Source organism: Neoarius graeffei, chromosome 21, assembly GCF_027579695.1.
Source record: "Neoarius graeffei isolate fNeoGra1 chromosome 21, fNeoGra1.pri, whole genome shotgun sequence".
Taxonomy (NCBI): Eukaryota; Metazoa; Chordata; class Actinopteri; order Siluriformes; family Ariidae; genus Neoarius; species Neoarius graeffei.
The window spans coordinates 54385522-54392120 of NC_083589.1; positions in this window are offsets into that span (position 1 = coordinate 54385522).

The following is a 6599-nucleotide window of genomic DNA, read 5'->3' on the forward strand; positions in this document are numbered from 1 at the left end:
TTACAATATTGCACGTTGTCAAGACAACACGACGTCACACGTCAGAGACATAAAACTTCCGCATTAGCAAGCGACAGTGGCAATTTGTAAACAAACATGGCTGCCAGGGTTCTCATCTCATCTCATTATCTCTAGCCGCTTTATCCTGTTCTACAGGGTCGCAGGCAAGCTGGAGCCTATCCCAGCTGACTACGGGCGAAAGGCGGGGTACACCCTGGACAAGTCGCCAGGTCATCACAGGGCTGACACATAGACACAGACAACCATTCACACTCACATTCACACCTACGGTCAATTTAGAGTCACCAGTTAACCTAACCTGCATGTCTTTGGACTGTGGGGGAAACCGGAGCACCCGGAGGAAACCCACGTGGACACGAGGAGAACATGCAAACTCTGCACAGAAAGGCCCTCGCCGGCCACGGGGCTTGAACCCGGACCTTCTTGCTGTGAGGCGACAGCGCTAACCACTACACCACCGTGCCATCCATAATAATAATAATAATATTTGGCTTGACTACGCTAGCGTTGTCCTTTGCCAACACTATGCCAGGTGGAAGCTAACTGGACTGCTGCCCTAACAGCACTGAGTCACGGGTAAGCTAGCGCTGGCCTTTGCTAATGCTACTGCTACGCTGGGTGGAAGCTAACTGGACTACCACGCTAACAGCACCGAGTCGTGGGTAAGCTAACGTCAGCCTTCAAGAATGCTGATATGAACAGTACGTATGTATAATAATAATAATATTGGCTGTTTTTTTTCATGGTCTATCAGATATATTCCATTCAGCTACTCGTCTTCGACTCGTTCAATATCATGCAAGCTGAATGGAATGTATCTGATAGACCACGAAAAAAAGCCAGCCAATATTGCTTAATTATTATGCATACAGGACACTTTTTCGATGAAATAAAAGCAAATGTTCTATTCCCTTCTAGCGGGTTTCATTCATTTGGTTTGATAGCATGCAATATCGGTAGCATATTGTTTATCCTACATGTATTACCCACTCTACCCGCTGGAGAATGAGCATTGAATATGGTTTACGATATTGCATGGTTGTCCATGCTAGTGAGCAATTGTGATGATTTGTAAACAAACATGGCCACCAGGTTTGCTTCATGAAAAAACAGAAGATTTTAAGAGAATTTTGGCTGCTAGGTAGCACCGCTGTGTGTAGTCGTCGATATTGAGTTTAAAATTAACTATGTAAATTACAGATGGAAATTAATACTTAAGTCTGAGTGAAAAATACTGTAGCGAGCGTGCAGTATGGAAGAAGAGTCTGGAGACAGAAATCTTAGTTTCTCGGTCGTTAGCCCGTGCTAGTAGCTCTCGGTAGCACTGGCTTGACCTCTTTAACACTACTGATGAATGCTACACCGGCTGGAAGGTGACTTCACTGCCATGTTAACAGCACCGAGTCACGGGTAAGCTAGCGTTGGCTTTCGAGAATGCTGATACGAAGAGAGTGTGTATGTATAATAATAATAATCATATTGGCTGTTTTTTTGTGGTATATCAGATATATTCCATTCAACTACTTGTCCAGTATCATGCTAGCTGAATGGAATATATCTGATATACCACAAAAAAAGCCATCCATCCATTATCTGTAGCTGCTTATGCTCTTCTACAGGGTTGCAGGCAAGCTGGAGCCTATCCCAGCTGACTACGGGCAAGAGGCAGGGTACACCCTGGACAAGTCGCCAGGTCATCACAGGGCTGACACATAGACACAGACAACCATTCACACTCACATTCACACCTACGGTCAATTTAGAGTCACCAGTTAACCTAACCTGCATGTCTTTGGGCTGTGGAGGAAACTGGAGCACCCAGAGGAAACCCACGCAGAGGCGATAGTGCTAACCATTGTGCCACCCAAAAGCCAGCCATCTCATCTCATCTCATTATCTCTAGCCGCTTTATCCTTCTACAGGGTCGCAGGCAAGCTGGAGCCTATCCCAGCTGACCACGGGCGAAAGGCGGGGTACACCCTGGACAAGTCGCCAGGTCATCACAGGGCTGACAGATAGACACAGACAACCATTCACACTCACATTCACACCTAGGGTCAATTTAGAGTCACCAGTTAACCTAACCTGCATGTCTTTGGACTGTGGGGGAAACCGGAGCACCCGGAGGAAACCCACGCGGACACGGGGAGAACATGCAAACTCCACACAGAAAGGCCCTCGCCGGCCCCGGGGCTCGAACCCAGGACCTTCTTGCTGTGAGGCGACAGTGCTAACCACTACACCACCATGCCGCCCAAAAGCCAGCCAATATTATTTAATTATTGATATTGTATAATGACCTGTTTTTAATAATTATCAAGAAAAAAAAGGTTGAATTTATCCGCCCTATTTTGAATTTAAACACCTTAATTTTATCAACAATTTCCTCACCATCTGCACAGTGTTTCCCATGGAGATTTTACTTGGGCGGGCCACCCAGGAATATTAATGCCCTCTAAAGTATATTTACCGACACACATAATGTACTGTAGCACTAAAAGGAGCTGTACTGTGCTGAATGATTGGCCAAGTAGCCAACCACATGAACGGACTGCTTTCACACTATAGATGTACGTCACCAAACTTTCCATGACAACATGGAAAGTTTGAGTCCAGTCAGCACATTCAGCTTTGTAATAGTGCTTTTTTTTTGCTCGTCCATTTAACTGATTACTAAAAGAACATTAACGCTCCGTGTACATTTGGTCATTCTGTTTTTGTGTACGTAACAGAAATTAATTGGCCATTTTTGTTTTTTTGTGGGTTTTTTTTCGTCCTTTCCAAGTCAGAAATGAAACAGTCCATATTTCTAAAGCCTGTGATTGTTGCTGATAGATAACGTGCAATTTAGTGAGCGATTAACATGCAAGATTTACTATAGTAGCGGCACGAGCAGAGCAGATTTCAATGCAGGCCCTTTCAGCCGGCTTCCACCACAAGTATATTTAAGACCTGTGAGAAACACTGCTCATTTTCTCACTCCACGGTGTTTCTGTTGTTGTGTTGTATGTTGATGATGCAATTGAACAATACACCTGCTAAATAAACAATTGGCTGTTTGCGTGTCACTGGTACCATGCTCCATTATCAAGGGAAATGATTGGCTGTTTATGAGTCAGTCAGGGAGCACGCCTGGGGTTTGTTTGTGCAACCAAGCTTTGCGTTTTTGTTATGCGCTTTTCTGGCGGTTTGCATTTGTTACATTTCAGTGAAACTATCGTCCACTCTATCGAACAATCATGCAGGTACGAATCAAGAGCGTCAGTTAATGTTCACTTCTTCAAACATCAGAACGGGAAAAATTGTGATCCCAAAGTGTAACTTTCACTGTGGCGTGGGTGTTGGTTTGAGCCAGATGGACTGGTTTATTTGAGTATTTCAGAAACTGCTGATCTCCTGCGGTTTTCACACACAACAGTCTCTAGAGACTAAATGGTGTGAAAAACAAAAAACATCGAGTGAGTGAGCGACAGTTCTGTGGGTGGAAACAAACGCCTTGTTGACAAGAGAGGTCAGAGGAAAATGGCCAGGGGTGGGTTTCCCAAAAGCCTCTTAATGCTAAGAGCATCTTAACTAGGAGAGAGTGTGTTCATTGTGCTGCTCGCGCAACCATTTAACGATTATCTTTGTGCTGTGATGTTTTTGGGAAACTCAGGCCAGATTGGTTCGAGCTGCCAGGAAGGATATAGCAACTCATAGCCACTCTTTACAAACGTGGTGAGCAGAAAAGCATCTCAGCATGCAACAGCAGAAGACCACATTGGGTTCCAGTCCTGCCAGCCAAGAACAGTGATCTTAGAATCAAAAACAAGTTCCTATTAAAGTGACCAGTGAGTGTAGATGGATGATACATATCACTATTAGTTTTATCACCCTTATCAAAAAGAAGTATACTTAAGTAAAGTTAAAGTATATTTCCTTAAGTATACTTTTGTGTACCGAGTATACTGATATCAATGTACTTACAGTATACTTGTAAGTAAACTAATCTAATACTTCTTGGGACTAAATCGGCCCACTTTTAGTTTATATAAAGTATACTTTAAGTCTAAGAGAAGTAAACTCTGAGTATACAACTAGTATTTTTTATTTTGTACTGCAAGTATACCACAAGTAAATTTATATATTAATAGTTTACTAGTTCTATACTTGTAGTCCACTCTTTAGTTTACAAAAGCATACTTCGTAGTGTACTGGAAATATACTATTAGTTACTGGTTATATATATCTAGTCCACTTTTTAGTTTTGAAGTATACTGCAATTCCCCTTCTAGGTATACTATTAGTTTTCTAGCCCGAACCCTTACCTCATGCACACTACCAGTAGACAACTTAAGTGTTTTGTACCTTAAGTTACAATGAAGTTATAAAGGTAAGAATTCACAAAATAACAACAGACACTCAGGATTAAGAACATATTCATCTCATCTCATTATCTCTAGCCGCTTTATCCTGTTCTACAGGGTCGCAGGCAAGCTGGAGCCTATCCCAGCTGACTACGGGCGAAAGGCGGGGTACACCCTGGACAAGTCGCCAGGTCATCACAGGGCTGACACATAGACACAGACAACCATTCACACTCACATTCATACCTACGGTCAATTTAGAGTCACCAGTTAACCTAACCTGCATGTCTTTGGACTGTGGGGGAAACCGGAGCACCCGGAGGAAACCCACGCGGACACGGGGAGAACATGCAAACTCCACACAGAAAGGCCCTCGCCGGCCCCGGGGCTCGAACCCAGGACCTTCTTGCTGTGAGGCGACAGCGCTAACCACTACACCACCGTGCCGCCCTGAACATATTCATTTTCTTTAAAAATCAAAATTTACTACAGGGCAAGTACACTTAAACATAAGGCAAAAAATATTTTAGTACTTTATTACACTTTTGTTAAGTGTATCTTGATCAAAAGTTGAAGTATAAGCTTAATATACTTAGACTTTTCTATATACTTTTCAGTATAAGCCAAGTATACTTGTGTATAACTTTATTACGTATATCTCTGATAAGTAAATAAAAAGTAAACTGAAAGCATACGCTCTTATTTTTAGTTTAAAAGAAGTTTACTAGAAGCACACTTCTTTTTTGTAAGGGCACCCAGGCCGATCCATTAGCATAGAAAAATTTTAACAAGGCACGTAAAAGGAAAGAAATATCCTCGGATTTGTCACTATTTCTGCATCACAAAACTCTTGTAGTTGTTCAGTTACTTTGGCGTTTCTTTAACGTCCTTTATTTAAATCTATTCAACAGCTTTGAGTGCAGGGTTTTACTCTAACTGCCTGTTTACAGTTTTGCATGTTCTCTCTGAGACCATGTGGTTTTGAACCATGCTTATTTGAAGCATGATGATGAGTGGTTTGGATAATCTGAATTGCCCCTAGGTGTAGAAAATGTGGGTGATGTCCTGTGATTAACTTGTCCTACCTTGTACCTGATGTTTCCCACGATAGGCTCCAGATCCGTCTGGATAAATCAATAAATCAATCAGTCCTGGTTTTACAACTGATTTCATTTTAATGCTACAGCTAGTCTCATCTACATCTCAGTGGTTCATAAAGGTCATGGGGTCATGGTGTTTATGGTGTCTTGTTGGACACAACAGTGCTTCACTTGACTTCACATGATAACTGAATTCAACAGCTGTGTAATTTCTGTGTAAATCTCGAGCACATCCAGGGAGCGTTTATTGACCCGGTTTCAGACGTTGACCAAGCATCAATACCTTGTTTGATTATTACTGCCTCACACCTCATGTCTAACAGTGTCTTTGAACCTGGATATAAATTTCACATTTCCAGACACGCTGTCAGATATGTTTAGAGGCCCTGACGACCAGATTAATGATGCTTGGTGGCCATCTAAAATGACTTAATTGAGTTGATGGAAGAGTTGAACTTCCTAAACAGGTCAGTGAGCACTCTCTGACCTATTTATATTTACATAAACACAGTCATGTGATATCAAAACTGCGGGTCAGTCCCAATGAGTAATCAGACCTTCTGATCTCTCAACCATTGTTTGTTTGAGCTTTCCGATTAGCGCGCATGAGTAACTACAGTTCCTGTAAAGAGACATCCTACAAGTTTGCTGTTGTGCTGCAAAACTTTTGGAAAAACTCAAACAAACATGTGGCATTCATCCATATCAGTTCAAGTATTAAATAAGTCCATGGTAGTCCTGCTGTTGTGATTACTAAGATAACCGATATATATATATATATATATATATATATATATATATATATATATATATATATATATATATATATATATATATATATATATTTAACAATTATTCCACGAAGTCAAGTCGTACATGAGTTGATAGCCAACGAGGCGCATAGCACCGAGTTGGCTATAAGCCATGTATGACGAGATCGACTGGAATAGTTGTTTTATTCTATCCACATTCACTGGATTTTCAGAAACAGAACATTTTTATTTTTTGCAAATTTGATAAATAAAGACTTTATACAAAACGTCCGACAAAATCATTTCCGCTTATCAGACACATGACAAATTGCATACATGCGTACTAAAATATTCAAATTTGACAAGATTTACATCAACAG